The sequence below is a fragment of the Carettochelys insculpta genome, chromosome 16 (genome assembly GCF_033958435.1).
Source record: "Carettochelys insculpta isolate YL-2023 chromosome 16, ASM3395843v1, whole genome shotgun sequence".
NCBI lineage: Eukaryota > Metazoa > Chordata > Testudines > Carettochelyidae > Carettochelys > Carettochelys insculpta.
Window position 1 is genome coordinate 3,555,487 of NC_134152.1, and position 17,063 is coordinate 3,572,549.

Sequence of the window (17,063 nt, forward strand, 5' to 3'; positions counted from 1 at the left end):
CCTAGATCCAGTCATGAAGGAGCTCCTGGGAAGTCAGCAGAGTTACCCCACTCACACCAGGGCTTGATTTGGTCCACTGGGTATTTTAAAACCATTTGCAATGGCCCATGTTACTTTAGTTTAAATCAATAGAGCTGTTTCCCTTTGCGGAATAACTCGCAGCAAGGAGAGCAATTGCCATGGGATACAGGAAGGTTTCAGGCGCTGGAGGCTTCGGGCCCCATGCCGTCCTGACAGGCCCAAGGCATGTAGTTACAGCTCACACCCACCACACCTGGGTTGTGCGTTCTCCCTTACATAACACTCTCCAGGGTGTGTCGTTTGCACATAATCCCATGGCACGCCAAAGGGGAGGCCAGAAGGGCACACACAGAATTCTTCTACTCGGCTACCTCTTTTTTACCGGCACAATTGTGTCCCGTGAGCCGCAGCCCTTGCTCTGCCCCCACACAGCCCACAGGAGGCCTCGTTGTAGCGCTCTGTGCCGCCAAGCAGGACGACCTGGGTTTGGTTCGGTTCCTTGTGTTGGCCGGTCACTTGTTCTCAGCCAGGCTGGCACGTGCCCTTTTCTCGCGCAGAGAGAAGTCATTGTGTTGCCCAGAGGTGACTTGCCGGAGCACTCAGGGGCAGGGTTCCCTCTAATTTTTACTGTCTGTGCGCCGAATAAATTTTATTCTGTGCGCCAAGGTCTGTGTGGATGTGCACCACCCAGAGTAATACAGGCTGTTGGCTGGGAGAGCTCTGCTAATCACCCTAGCGGCGCCTGAACCACTCCTGGGTGGCCGCCCCCATGCTCTGCTTCCAGGGAATGCTGCTTGGCGGGGGCGCACCGTTCTTCTGTGCCCCTGCTGAAGTATGACTTGCTAACTGGGCTTTCCCTCATGCCCCCTCCCTGCCCCTCTGGATGGCCACGCTGCCCCCACAAGCATCAGTCGCCCCGGCATTGCCCAGTTGAGGCACTGGCGGCTGGGAGACAGAGGGAGCCGACTGGGAAGGATGGAAAGCCCTGAGCTGAGGGGACCTAGACCAGGAGACGAAGATTTAGGCGGAGGCGGCTGGGAATAAACCAGAGAGGGTGGGGAAGGGAATCACAAAGAGGTACCGTGTCCTCCCAGTCATCTTCAGCAGCGCCCAGCCCAGGCACTGCACAATCAGGAGCTGGGCTTCAGGCACTCTGAGGCTTAAACACAGGCTGAGCCTTCTCGTCCCCAAGCCTTTTTCTTACACACAGGTCACTTTCCAGGTGCTTTCCTGCCACCGGGAGGGCTGGAAATGCCTAAATACAGACACGGGCCCCAGCCCCTAGGCCCCTTGCCGGGTCCAGGCTGTTCCACCGGTCAGTCCCAGCTGGTAGTTGCCACGTGGCACCTGCTCCGGGAACTGCAAGCCGGGGTACGAGGGACCCAGTGTACTCGATGACTGAATATTGTAACTGATCACCAGCAATGCCCCGACTGCCCATGGCTCCCCCGCCAGGGCCGTGGAGCCCCCCTTAACCTTGCCCTAGGGCCCGCAGCTGCCCTTGGCCCCACTGACGGTCAGCTCTGTTGGCCTTCTGCTGCCTTTGACCAGGTAGCCTAGTGCAGAGAGCAGCCCCTGCTTCCCCTTCCCCCAAGTGCCAACAAAGCCCCAGCCCCACAAAGCTCCAGGGGAGGGGCCCCAGGGTACAGGGGGAGTATTACTCAGCCCAGCAGGTGAGGGCTTGGTCGGGGCCCCGGGGGTGACTGAGGCCTGTGACTCTTTTCTTCACCCCGAGTAGTTGAAGAGCCGGTGGCTGAGCAGCTGTGGTGGGGAGGGGCCTCATAAAGGGTTTGGGGTGGGAGAGGGGCAAGGGGCGATATTATGTGCCGGGGGAGGGGGCGGTATCACCTCTCAGTGTTGACTTGCCAGCTGGCCTCCCCCAGGCCCAGAGCAGGAAGTGGGAGGACTTCTGCTGGGAAGCCTGTAAAAGGCTCCGTGAAGCACCCAGCAAACGCCAGCTCCATGCACGCCCCCACAAGCTGCTGCCTTGACTTCAAGGGCAGAGGGAAATTGCAGGACTACAGCACCGTGTTTCTGACAGTTCTAGGCCACAATTCACACACAGCCCACCGCCGGCCGTAACATTCTTCCCGCTAACCCAGCAAGCCCCGATGACAGTTAAATTACCTCTCTGGAGCTGGGATATCACCCTGAGCGGCCTGGACCAGCGCATTCACCGCTGCTGCCACCCATCGCAGCCTGCACGCCAGCAAGCTCGGCTCTTCGTTTTCCCGGCGGAGCCAACGCCACAGGGCATCCAAAAGCTGCAAGAACTCTGACTCTTTTCTCCATGGCCTGCCGAAGTTAGGCATTGCCATGAAAATTACAGCTCCGCCTGCCTTTCCCCCAGTCCTGCGCTGTGCTAGGAAGCCCCTGTAGATTTCCTGGTGAGTAGATCCCTCCTGCTGTGCCACTGGTGGCTCCCTCTATTTATACACCCCAGCAGGGCCCTAATGGGCTGCTATACATCTCAGCTGCTTGCCTCTCTGGGCTGCCCTCTCCCAGGGCTGGCTTTAAGCCGAGCAGCGTTAGTGCGGGGCAGAAGCCCCATCACACAGCTCGGGAACAGACTAGGGAGCAAGAATGATGCGTGTAAGCTGGTCAGCCAGTCCATAGTTTTGACGAGCGTCTGAAGATAAGCTGCAGCGAGAAAATTAGATGAAATAATGCAAGTGAATTGCCTGGCCTCATTTAGTCTCTATTTTAGCAATTCGGGCAGGTTGCAAGTGCTGTTGTGCAGTGAGCCCTGTTTGTTTTATCGGCGCGTCTAGGCCCCGGTCCTGCAGACATGCTGTGTAATCTCACCGTTTTCACATGTATCAGGAGATGGGACCGGTGCATAGGTGGGCTGGCAAAGCTCCGTAGATGTCACCCACACACCTAGGGGCAGTGGGTCACTGTCCCATGTTGTGATACCTCCACCACTGGCACAGAGAACGAACAAGTCTCCTCTGCAGCCTGGACTTTTAGTGCAAGCTAGAGGCACCTCCACAAGGCTCCAGAGGCCCCAGGTTTGGGTCCGCCCGATGGTGGTTACGTAGCCACGCAGTGAAGTTTACCATGGTGAGAGCCTGGGATTTTGCAGAAAGCTGCTGTTCTGATTCTCTGCTACTTATGAGCGACTGGGAACATTCTGCGCCCACGTGGCTGAGGCAAGCCCTTCCGCAGGGGAGGCCTGCAGGCACAGCTCACTGATAGCTCCCTGCTCAGGCTCACCCTCCTCCACCATCTGTCCTGCCTTGGCCGGCAGAGCCTGCTGCAGGACACCTCCAGTTTCCCATCCTCTGTCCCAGTGGAGTCAGCTTCCGCTCCCCTGTGAACGTAGCAGGAAGTCCGCGATCCTGGCCAGCTTCCCTGCAAAGCTAGGGGTTGGTTTTCAGCGGCTTGTTGAGAAAAGGCCGCTGATTGCGGCTGACACCTGCCGCCTGCCCTTTTACAAACACACCTGCTCTCAAACACGCCGGGGCGTGGCCGCTGGCATCTCAGCACTGGCTAAGTGCTCTGACGTGTTGCTGTTCAGCCAGCCAAGGGGATTCGGTCCTACTTCTCGGAACAGACCGGACAATGTTTGCATTCCAGGAGTCAGCAACCAGGGCGGGGTGCCAGGCTGGCAGTTAGTCTTCGCTGGGGTCCCACTGCTTCTATGCATTGCTCGTGCAGACTGTGTCCAACGGAACAAAGTGCAAGGCTGAGCTGGGGGCCGTCAAAGCTTCTGCTGCAATGAAGGCTCCCAGCAGGTGTGCTGGGAAGCTATTCCTTGTCCTGGGACTGTCACTTGCCTACAGGCCTGCTGCCAGGGAGGAGGGGGCAACTATCCCAGTGCCTGATTCAAAGGGATTGAGGATTCCCAGCTGTTGCCACTGCTATTGTCACAGCATTCAGAGTCCCGGGCCCTGTAAATTGCTGCCCGAGCCCCACAGCATGGCACCCTCTGGGTGGGACTGGGTGAGGCAGCGCAGTAGGGTTAGCTGCCCTGGCCACCCCGCTTCTGCCCAAGGCCTTGCCTCTTCCCAGGGAGCAGAGCCACCGCATCTCCTCGCCTTGCCCAGGGGCCCAGCGAGCTGTCAGCTCACTTGCTTGTCAAAGCCAGTGGTTCCCAACCTTTCCGGTGACACAGTGCACTTCCATGAGGCAAATAATGCCAGGCCACATCCACTATTTTCAGCTGAATTGAGTGCCCGGGAACGTCACCTGTGCTTACATTTACTATGGTTACGGGCTGACCAGAGAGGCTTGCGGCATAGCACCTGCTCACCAAATCAAAAATTCCCCCTGCGTGGACCTGATCTTCCCTGGCCGGCCGGAGAGTAGGTCTGTGTCCCCCAAACCCCCCATGTGCACCCTCCAAGCCTGCCCTCAGCCAACTGACCATTTGCACTGAGTCCCAGCTCCAACCGTCTCCTGCTCTCCCTCCTGCCTGGCTGCAGCAGAAGGAGGGGCTCCCCACCAGTCCCTTCCGGCTGGAAAGCAGTATTTCAGCTGCCTCCCAGCGTAAACGGGCTCCTGCTGGCTCGGCATTTCCCCCATGGCGGCTCTGCAAAGAGCCATGCGGGGAGGGGTGGAGTTGACCAACCCCTTGCCAACTGGGACTCAGGCAGCCTTGCTGCCTGAGCCCTAGCTGGTGCAGGGTCATCAATTTCCCACTGCAGGGGCTCTGCAGAGACCTGGTGAGGGGAAACTAATGACATTTCAGGGAGCGCTTGGACAGTTCTCAGGGCACACCAATGGGCCACGGCACTCTGGTTGAAAATCGCTGTTGTAGACCACAGGTCCTCAACCTGTGGTTCATGGACCACCAGTGGTCCGTGAGCTTCCTTCAGGTGGCCCGCAGATTGTTCCCGCTGAGGTGCGCGCTGGGGTAGCGGCACGCAAGAGAATGAATAGCTGCCCACCAAATGGCTCACAAGTGTGATTCCACTAATTAGATGATGCCTGGACCCTGGACAATCACATGTAAGGGGAGGTGGTGGATTTGAGGTGCATAGGGAGTAAAGGTCAGGGTTCCCTGCACGCTGAGTGCTTGGCTGGCTGCCCAGGAGCGAGTCAGGTACCGCCCAGCTGATTAGCAGAGTTTGCACAGCCGGGAGCCACTGGCAGCACGAGTATTTCTATTGGTGGTGCACGTCTACACATGCCTCAGAGCACAGAACAAAATGCATTTCACCCATGGATGGAAATAATTAGAGGGACTGCTGGTAGGTGGGAGGAGGCAGGGGGATGAAAGGGGGGGAATAGGAAGTAGCTGGGGTGACAGTGGGGTAGGAGAGGGGTGGGTTGTATTTGAGTTGTGCGAGGCTGCAGGGGTCCGAGAAAGAGGTGACTCACCTTCCCCATCTCAGCTCTGAGATTGCTATGGCAGGGAAGGAACCCCCACGGATATAGAATACGAGTTGCGTGCTTTTCTTTGCAGAACCCAAAAAGCATTAATCATTATTATGATGGGCTTTTTATATATAGCGCTTATATTCAAAGCCCTTTACAGTAGTTAGCTAGAGGTCCAAACAACATTTGGAAAGACCGTTAAGCGGTCTGCAGAGACGCTCGGAGATTTGCAAGTGGGCCACGAAGAAAAAAAAAATGTGGGAACCACTGCTCTGGGTACATGACAATGCTCAGGCTTCTCTGAATTTCTGCCTGGGCTCTTGCCGGGCACAGAGGCAGACTTCGTTCATGCATCTGATCCACAATCTGCAGATATGGTCCACAGATATCCACAGCATTGCAGAGCTATGAATCTGGTGATCCTATGTGACCACAGGCGGAGATAGTCACTAGTTTCACCCAAAAGAGGAAAGAGCAGCACTTTCCTTCCCTCCTGCCCTTGCTAGCATACCGCACTTTGTACATAAACATGAAATGCCAAGAGATGAGTCATCCTAATGGCAGTGTGGCTAGTACATAAAAACAAGCTGATAAACGTTTGTTGAAATGAGAGTTGATTTATTACCGCTCCAAAATCTTCCTGCATGTTGGTCCACGGCCATTAGAATGTTTTCCTGTGATATAATGGTCGTGAACAGTGGCTTTCTATCAGCGGACAAGATTTCTTGTGTCGAATCAGTTTGTTTGTGTTACTGTCTCAGGCTGGAAACCACACTGCAGAGCATCTCCCAATGAATAATAGTTTCAAGTTCTTTTTGAGGAGGTTTGTAATCCCTGCCGAGTAAGTACCTTCTCTTGCACAAAATTCTGGGATCACCGAACAAAGATCCTAGCTGCACAAGAGGGCAGAGTTAAGGCTGTTTTAAGAATCTTTATTCTTGAAATTCTCAGTTTGTCCTGATCTTAAAGAACCTCAAAATTAATGTTCCATTTATAGAGTTCTCGTCACATGAACATTTTCTCGGTAGCTCATATTACGGTGAAATCGCTGCTTAGCAAAGCACTTATGCACGCACTTAACTTTACATGTGTAGATAATCCCTTTCAGTTCGGTGTGCGTGAAAGAGTTTACAGAAGTAGGGCCAAGATTGCAAAACAGTTTAAATTCTAATCCCCTGTTCTCACTAGTTCCTGACTTTCTGGAAAAAAAAAAATCATCTCCTTTGGATTTGAGATTCTCCGTGTTTCCCTTTCAGCCAAAGGTGAGGGAATTTTACTGGAAGCTTAAGCAAAATCCCTCCAACCATTTCATTGTTTCATGGCAGTTTTTCATGTTTCGTGATGGTTTTGTTTCAGGCTAACAAAAAATACTCCAGCTTCTCTCTGAAGAAAAGTGCCACTTCTTTAAAAAAAATGATAGTGCCACTTTGAAACTTACAATATAGATAGTGCTAATTTTTTTAAATAGTTTTAATTAGATTTGCTAAACAATAAGCCATTCAGACATTTATTCCTGTGGATTTGGCTACATGAACGAATAAAACTGAACTCTCTGGTTTATTAATACTTTTCATAACAAGCTTTCAGTTAATCATACTATAAATATAAAAGTACAATAAGGCACAGTTTTAATATGGGAATTACAATGACCACACCAGGTTCACTCAGTCAGAACTAAATTTCAGTTGCTTCTGGATCATCCATCAGCATTGCTCTTTTCCAGATGAGATCCCATGATCAGCAAAAGGGCTCTCATGACGGTACACTTCCACAACCAAGCTTCGAAACACCTGTTGATTAACAATACGGTTACACAAATATATATAATAATATGCCACGGAAGAATCTTTTTTTACCCGTGCTCAGTTGGTATCAGTTAATACCAGGGCACCCGCTGTGTGGGGCAAATACAACCCACCAGTAAGTTTCCTGAGGCCTGTTTGTGTCCTCTCAATTTCTGCAAAACGTAGACAGCTCTTTTAAAGTAAAGTATTAAAGAGTTGTTTTCTAAAACAAAGCTTTCAGCCTTCCGAGACAGAGCATGACCCAATGCTGTGTTGTCTGATAGCCCAAACTCATCCCTGGAGGGGACTAAGCTGACTTCAGGAGTTACCATGAGGAAGGAGTTGGCCAAGACAGCTGAGCAGTACGAGCTCAGTGCGGTTGTGCTGGGGTGTAGGCCCCACCCAAGCAATGGAAGAGTTAATGGGAGAGCAATCAGCTGCACCCAGAGGGTGGGCCAAACCCAGATAAAGAGGAAGTCCAGCTGGGGGGGAGGAGTTGGCTAGCAAGTATGAAGAGAGGAAGCCCAGACGAGAAGACTCTGCCGTGCTTTTGTTGCTAAGGAGTGGTGGAAAGGCCTCGAGAAAGGCAGGTGGGTGGCCAGCGCAGGGATGGGCTGTGGGAAGGCGCCCGAAGAAGGCCAAGGTAGGAAGGCATCCACAGTGGCATAAGGCATCAGGGGCAGCAGACCTGAGCTGCTTACTCCCAGTGCCCGGCTTGGAACCTGGAGGAGAGGCAGAGTCGTGGTTCCCCTAGGTAGTACAGAAATGTGATGACACACGGGGAGAAGGTCTGTTGAGGTGCGGCCAGGCCTACGTGGAGAAACTTGGCCTGCATAAGAGTGGGAAGACAACCCTACATAGCCCCAAGAGAGGTGGAGGGGTTCTGTGGAGCCCTGAGCCCATGTGGAGTTACTGGACTCTTTGTTTACCTTGGAAGGAGGGGGACTAACCAGAGCCTGGCTGCTGGCCTGTGCCACACGACATAGTAGATCCTGACAGCATGAGTGGCTGGATGAGGGGAGCCTGCCCATCCATGCCCAGCTCTGAAGGACAGAGCCTGCAGTGAGTGCATTGTTCTGCAAGGGTGTGTACAGTGACATTTAAAAGTAATCATTGCAGTGGAACGACAGAGCTGCAGTAATGGAGGTGAGAGTGTGCCCTGTTTTACTGTCAATCGCCTGTGTAGGTGAAAGGGTCAGCTCAGGCGCTCATCCTCTGAGGCTGGAGAGCTGAGAAGTCAGAGCCACAAAAGACCATTGAGGTCTACCATGCACAGTCTGGTGTGTCACCCGCCCCCGCTGCACCAGTGATATTTCTGGAGGCCTGGAGGACCAATGCCAATCATTTTGAATTTAATTTTGTTTTCCTGATAAGCACTTGCGAGCCCTCTCAGCTTGGTATCATCCCCACCTTCATAAAGGTGCTATCTGCACCATTATCTAAAGCAGGCATCAGCAACCGCCAGCGCGGGTGCCAAGAGCGGCACGTGAGCTGATTTTCATCAGCATGTGAGGCGGGAGCTCAGCCCGGCCCCTCCTCCCTCACGCAGTCGGGAGCTCGGTCAAAGCCAGGCTGCCTGTGGATTAATGAAAGACCAGCTAATGCTACCAGCCACCACCTGAACGGTAAAGGTCTGCCTCTGAATGTTTTTATTAATGAAACTGTTGCAGGTAGGACTATTAGCGACTTTAAAAAGTATCACCAGTACTCTGACCGTACATAGAGGTCAAAAGGTCAAATTTCAGAAAGGTTGCTGACCCCGATCTAGATCGTTCATGAAGATGTCGAACAGAACCAGACCCAGGACTGATCCCTGCGAGACCCCATTTGATATTCCCTTCCACCATGACTGTGAGCTACTGATAACAAATCTCTGGGGATTGTTTTCCAACCACTTATGCTTCCACTTGAATACTAGCTCCATCTAGGTTGTATTCCCCTAGTTTGTTTACGAGGAAGTCATGAGAGACGGTATCAAAAGACTTTTTAAAGTCACACTACCCCACACCTACTGCTTCCATCCCGCCACATGACTCCTGCAGGAAGCAAAAAAGCTTCACATGGCTGGTTGGATACATGCAGATTGTGTGCTGGAGGCTTTGGTACGATGCAGCTCAACAGAAACAGAGATGGTATTGCAAACAGTGCATGCCTTTGAAATTCTCTCCCAAGGACTTTAAGGCAGGAGCAAAAAGCGTGACAAATCTGAATGGCATGGAGAGGCTTATGAAAATGCAGCCAAGTTCTTCAGCATCCTGACCGAGAAGAAAGCAAACACTGAGACCCAAGCAAATGATTTCCAGAGGTATAACAATGAAGAAAACCATTGAGAACTACATCCAGCTGTAACTGTATCTCTGATCGTGGCTGGAACAAAGCAAGACATTGGTGTTTGTGGCGAGTCTAGCCCCACAAAGAATGTAGTAAAGCAGAAGACAAAGTATTAAGGAAGCATTTTAAAATGGCTTCACTTACAATGTGGTACATGTCAGCCCAAACCCAAAAGAGCCGACTGAAGTATGAAGTCAAATGCTAAGAGATTGAATTGTGGAGGCAGCAAATGCTTGGCTAGCAGGAAGCCAGTGTCGGGAGCATGTCGAGGCAGGCCAGGGTGGGGCTGTTCTCAGTTATGGCAGGAGTCAGGCCAAGAGTTGGACAAAACATAAAAGTGGCTTAAAGCCACTTATTTCCCCCCCCTCCCCCCGAGCTGTGTCCAGCATGAACTCAGAGCAGCTTGGGACTGAGCCCTCTGGTCTTGTTTTTTAAAAAAATGCCACAACGAAGCAGTCATTAAAGCACAGACTAATTCACTAGACTTTCAGTAAAACGTACCTGTGGTCTGTCCTTCCTTTCCCAGTAATGGCTGCTTGTACATGTCCCCTCTGTATGTGAGCCACCATAGTTTTGCACCACGAAACTGCAGGTTGAACCTCTCTAATCCAGAACTCATCCAGCCACATCCATAATCTGGCATGATTTTAATTCACCAGATGACTGTTTATTATGGGTGTGGCCAAGTTCCCTGCAGTCCCATAAAGCTTGTGTCCAGCCACCAGTCCTGGCTCTCAGTGTTCTGTGTTGTTATTTAGCTGTAACTTACCAGTCAGCAGTGGAAGTGCTGGAGATGTGCTAGACAATATTGACCTCCCATGGTCCGGCAAATTCTCTCGTCCCGCAGCAGTCAGGTCCCGAGGGTGCCAGATGAGAGAGGGTCAGCCTGTAGGGTGGTGCCACAAAGTATGGATTGGGGTACTAAAGAACGAAATGGACATGAAGAACAGCCTGGTAAGGAAGGAGAGGGTGTCTATTCCCGGAGATGCCACCTTTAGAGAAGTGGCGGTCATAGCACATTGTCGGTAAACTTGATCTTCAAGGGAACAACAAAGGTCGGTCTTGAAAGCTGCAATAAAATGCAACTCACAGCGAATTTCTCTGGACTGCCCCAGGGAACCCTTGCACCGACAGGATAGGATTTGGTTATCTTGCACTCTCTCATTTTCCTCCTTTCCAACACTGTGGTTGCAAACTTAACTTAGTTTTTGCCCTTAATTTCTTGTATCATTCAAACACAAAGGAAGTACGAATGGGAAGCTACATGTATCGCTCTAGGTTCATGTAATTGGCAATTGCAACATTTCTTAGGTTTTAAAATAAGACCCTGCAACTCCACAGAAAATCCCAGCTCCAGAATTGTATAGTATGGTGCATTGTGGGGCAGTGTGCTGGCACAGGGAGTTACATAGGTTAAAACTTAGTGAAACATTTGCTACGTAAAGCATTTGCTTATGCTCCAAAATATCTGTTAGTCTGTAAGGTGCCACAGAACTTCTTGTTGTTTCTGAAGATACAGACTAACACGGCTCCTCCTCTGATATTTGCTATGTATGCGCCAAAACTTTTTTACCCCAGCACTACAATGCCAGAGATGAGCCATTTGCGAACAGGAGAAGAGCCGTAGCTTTGGGAAGACAGGCTCCAGTGCCTCATGTGTTCTGCCCTCGGAAGGCCACATTAGCTTCTGCTGTGTCAGATGTGGCTGGTGGTAGCAGTGGTTGCCATGAATGTCCCTGAGATAATGGTGAAATTGGATAGGGACAGGTCTTTCCTAGCTGAAGTGGAACTGTCAATAGACATCTCTTGTTCTTTCTCTATGTCAGATCTCTTATTGTGACCACAGGTCTGTTATTCTTTGGTTATCATCATGGTGATCACTCGATAACAAGTAGGATGTCTTCATTTCACCCTCCTATTTGTGAGTCCATGGTTGGCTGACCAGCCTGATTCTAGAGCTGAAGGTCTTATCACAGAAGGAGCAGGTTCTGGTAGCTCTTGAAGGGGCGTGGGGCAGTTTTTGCCGCTTTTTTCTCCTTCTCCGCCTCACTTCGTCTGTGCTGCAGCTGGACCTCTCAAATCGTGCCACTCCCTCATGGATTACCACTCTCCACTGGGGACAGGCCTGGGTAAGGTTCTCCCAAGTGTCAACACCAATGCCTTACTTTTTTCATGTGTGCCTTCAGCAGGTCCTTAAATCTCTGGTTACAGATACCAGAATCACTTGTGTTAACTCAGGCTGGTCTAAATACATACACAAGACCAGAATTTGTCAAGAATTCAAGGAGCGAGATAAGAACAACTTGCCTGTGGCACATCTAACATGTAACTGGCTGGCTCTGCCTGCTGGGATCCTTGGAATGCTTCTTAACCTTTGCTATCCTGGGTAACAAGCCCCCATGCTGACAACTCAGAAACACTGGGTGCCAGGGAACAGAACCCCACAAAATACGGGACAATTTACCCATTTTGTTAAAAAAGTCAGGACACCCGTGGGACAGCTTAAATAAGGGACAGTCCCGGGAGAAAAGAGATGGATGGTCACCCTGCTCAGGCAGGAGCAGTTTGGCGATGGGTGTCTGCTTTTGGAAAGGAAAATGGAAGTGATGGTGACTACTAAAGCCCAGTGGCTAGACTGAGTGCATCTCCAGGGTGATTGCTACATGTTTTGGGTTCCAGTAGGCTTTCTTGGTAACCACATTAAGTGCTCTAACTTAGGGTGGGCCAATTAGATCTGAAAGACAGTTCAGACAGAGACCAAGATCAGCCAGAAAGTGACATCTTCTGCTGTCTCGCAATGGCTAGAGCTACTAAGGAATGGGGCATTAACTAAATCTTCCCACAGTCTTGCTGTCTTTGGCTAGTGTAAATACTGTCGGTTGCCAGCACTTTCCCCCCTTGTAATCCTGTGGTCTCCAGGTGGATCCCTGCTGGCAATCTGTGTAAACAGCTGTGTCGTCTTCCAAGTTATCATTATCTTAATCATGTATTGGAAAAGGAGAATTCCTAAAGCTCTGAGTGGCGTTCCCTCCGCCCAACTATACTACCTGGCCTGTCAGCACAGAACTAAGCAGATCTGAGGGTGTGCACCCGAAACAGCAAAGTTTTGCTTTGTAAATGGTTGTGGTGAATTTTGAAACAGAGCACCCAAGGCCCAGTGCATTTTAGAACAAATCTGAAGAGTTTCATTGCATCATGTGAAGTGTGATGTTATGAATGCTAAAAATAAATAAATTCATACGCATTGGAAGAGCTGGCAAGATAAGATACACATCCAAAAATGGAAATAAAAGACCAAACCATAAATCAGGGCATAAATCAGCCTTGGCCTAAAGACTCAAAGAAGCACATCTTGAGGTTACCTAAGTTTAAAATATACATTAAAACTAAGTTGGAATTCCTTAGAAATATCTCATGGAAGTGTTGCTTTGTCTAATTCAGTCACTGCTTAGGACAATAAAGACATTTTGAAGGGGCAGCCGAATCCTCCCTGAGATATGAGGGTCACCCATTTTCACGCTGATGGATTAGAGAGTGAAATTAACAAAGGGCTCAGAATCAGTTCTGAGATGCAACTTGTGATGGGCTGACCTCGCCTGCTGAAAGTTGCTAAAGGAGCCATTTTCTCTAAAGGGTGCTACAGACTTTATTCATTCAAAACAGCTGCCTGGATGAGCAAAACTCTAGCTGTGTTAGGTTCCAAAACATAAGGGTAAACATTTTATGTTATAAAAGGCCAGCTGGAAATGAACCAGTCTGTAGGGGGAACCATTTTTATGCCCAGTAGGACAAAGTTTCCCCCACAATTTGAAAATGAACTGGTGTTACTGCTAATGTAGGCTTCAACCGTGTTTTCAGACAAACTTGGTCAAGAATTATTTTAATAATAGATTGGTTCTTGTGGCATCTGCAATATTCTTTCAATCTTAAATAGGCAGAATCTTTCAGGGATGCAGCAATAAGCTTCTCCCATGAAGTCCAGAGCTAGCACAAATAAATACGAGATAGCTGCCCTCCCTTTGCTGACTGTTAGCATGTGCTTTATAAATAGATCTTGATAGTGACAAAGGAGGGGGAGAAGGGTTGAACTGGGGGCCTGCTGCACTTCAGTGCTATGTGGTAAGTTGGTTCTCAGAAGCTGGTCTTTCACTCCTGGAGTTCTGGGCATGGCCAGTCTCATCAAGAAGATGGAAGTGGAGGGAGGTGAGAGCCTTGCACAGGAAAGAATCATGATGGGAGCTTTCAGATAGGAGGAAGGGTATTGGACAACCTGATGGTTATACTCTGGGGCTGGTCAGAGTGCGCTTCTGACCCCAACAGGAGAACCAGTTCCAAATGGCCTTCAGCGGCGAGTGCCCTGCTGCAAATGCTAGAGAGAGAGATTCTGGGCACTGACAGCTGAGAGAACTCTACAGGACCCTGATCAAGGCCTCTGGGCATTACTGGGACATAAATAATAATAATTTTAGCTCAAATCTGTTTTCCATTGCAGCAGATGTTTGTGATTTCTATATATACAAATCTGCACATTTCACACAGTTCTTGTAGGGCCTTTTTTTAAAGGAACTGGAGGTTACAGGTGTTTTTTGTGATACTGTACTCTTGTGTTTATCTATTTTGTAACTCTTGACCAGATCCTCTTTAGGAATCCATCACTATAGCTCCGTTGACTTCAGTGGGATTATGCCAATGCATGCCAGCTGAAGATCTGGGCCTCTGTATTTATTTACTGTGTATATCAGAGGGTCAGTCTGCTCCCCTTTATGCCCTGATGGATTTTCACTGACTGATTTATGTCATATATATTTATTTATTTAGATTTGTCTAGGAAAAATACCTATCCACATCCCTAGCCATGCTTTGTGTCTGTCCTGAAGCACAGCTGAACTTGCGTGCATGAAAATTGATACAGGAAGCAAAGAGAGACAGGATAAATCTTTAGCCAATAGAGTTAAAGACGGTAAGAAGGCGTTTTTAAGTATATTAGAAACAAAATAAATCCTAACAATGGTATTGGTCTATTACTAGATGGAAATGCTAAAACGATCCATAATAATCATTCAGGAAAGTGTTTAATAAATATTTCTATTCTATGTTTGGGAATAAAGAGAGGATGTAGTCAAAGTCTTCCTGGATTTCAGCTGGAGATTTCTGCAAGGAAGAAGAAGGATGATATTGTTGCAGGGCTTTTTTAACTGAGACGTGGGAGAACTCAACCTCAGCTTTTGAGAACGCAGTATTACTTCTCGCTGAGTGTCTCTTGGGACTGTCCTGTTTAGATTGAATTTGTTTTCTTTTATTGATGTTTCCGTGTAACAGTGAAGATCACGTTGTAGAAATTAAGTTATGTTTCTTTATGATTATAATACTTTATAAAATTGGTACTTAAGAACTAAGCAAATTATTTTTGTCCTTTTTGGACTGTAACCGCTAGGGGAGGTTAACCCCGTGGACTACGTGCTGAAAATCCTCAACGACTGTATTCCTGGTCTCCATATGCTTTTCTGTGGGAGTTGTTTTTAGGCACTAGGAGAAAGGCCGTGAAATAAAATCTAGGCCATCAAAAATTTATATATATGGTTTATGAGGAACACAAAGGTCTACTGCAAGCTTGTGTCATGCTCATCATCATAAGCTTTATGAAATATATGTGCAGATAACGGGGAAGGATATCTATAGGAAATGTATGTTTTTAAAGTCTTGAAGTTAAAGGCAGGTGACCCAGAGGTTATGTGCCTAAAGGTGGGTTCCATCAGAGAGGTGGTAGGAGACACTTTATGTCCCTGTCTGACCACCGTATATAGTGTCTTGTGATAGAAGCCTATTTGCATGCCGAGTCGAGCCCTAGGGAAGAGACTGTGAGAACATCAGGAGAAGAAATCAACAAGCGGAGGTAAACAGAGGTTATAGAGGAACCTGTTCACAGGTGAAGAGCAAAGGACTGGCTTAACATATCTAGCAGTGCAGAGGCATGCATGGGAATCGTTCAACTGGGGAGACAAGTCACCAGTGGATTTTGTCTCAGCAGAGGTGAGTCTCTGCCATCCTTGCTGAAAAGTGCTGTGAGAAGGATTTTGTGTTAGCAGTACCTCGTTAGGCAAGAGGGCATCTTGGGAAGTAAATTAAGGCTCTAGTCTAGCATGTGTTCTGATTTTGTTTTATATATTGTAGCCCTTTTGTTTTCAGCATTTCTGCTTGCTGTCAGTTGAATCCCTGTTCCTTGTTAAATAAATGTATACTTCACAAAAAACAAGCAGTCCTGTAGCATCTTAAAGACTAACAAATTTACTTGTTTTCCATATAGGACACAAACCTAGTGTGCTGTGTTGTGGCTTGTCTAAACTGTTGCGGGTATTTTTGTTTTTGGGGAAAACCCACTTTTTCCAGAAAAGATCCCCTCACATCCACACTGCAAATCTTGTTACCCTGGAATAACAGGGCATTTAACTCAAACTAGTAACTCCACCAAAATGAACACCTTTTGCGGTTCTCCCCTGCCGCACTTTCCATTTTGAAATTGACTCAGTATGGACTAAACAGAGGTAATTACGACTTAATTGGTCTCCAGGGAGGCATCCCATCATCGCTTTTATTTTGAAATTAGGCTCTTGCAGTCTTAAACGCTCCACTTTGAAAGGCTCTTGTGGTGTGAATGCTCTTTTCAGAAATAACTTATTTTGAGGTTAGAACATTGAAAAACCCTTCAGTGTAGACATAGGCTCAGGAAGAGCTATGTTCTGTGTCATTACTGGTAAGCCGTGATCTAATGGTCCTTTGGGAAAAGGGGATCTGGGAATTCTACAACCGTTCCTTCAAACAGGGTCTGACCTCCACAGGTGACTGCTTGGAAGGATCAGAGGTCAGAGTGTGTCTGTTGCTAGGGCCAGTGGAGCCTGTGTAGGCCGAGAAGGGAGCTTGTGTTGTCAATAGCTAGTGGAATGAGAAAGCTGTCTTCTGGCAGGTACAGATAAGTTTTCCTATGAAGACAGGCTGAAAGAATTGGGCTTGTTCAGTTTGGAAAAGGGAAGACTGAAGTGGGGGACATGATAGCAGTTTTCAGGTGTCTAACAGGGAGTCATAAGGAGGAGGGAGAAAACTTGTTCTTCTTGGCCTCTGGGGATAGAACAAGAAGGCTTTTTACTTTTAAGAAGGCTTAAACTGCAGCAAGGGTGGTTTAGGTTGGACATTAGGAAAAAGTTCCTAGCTCTCAGGGTGGTCAAACAGAGGAATAAATTGCCAAGGGAGGTTGTGGAATCTCCATCGCTGGGGATATTTAAGAACAGGTTAGATAGATGTCTATCAGGGATGGTTTAGACAGTACTTGGTCCTGCCATTGGGGCAGGGGGCTGGACTCGATGGCCTCTCGAGGTCCCTTCCAGTCCTAGTATTCTATGATTCTACGATTCCTTCATTAAGGGTTAAGGGCCAGTAATAATGAGTATCAGAGAGGTTGCCGTGTTACTCTGTATCTTCAAAAACAACAAGAAGTCCTGTGGCACCTTATAGACTAACAGATATTTTGGAGCATCAGCTTTTGTGGGCAAAGACCCACTTCGTCAGTTGCATCTGATGAAGTGGGTCTTTGCCCACGAAAGCTTATGCTCC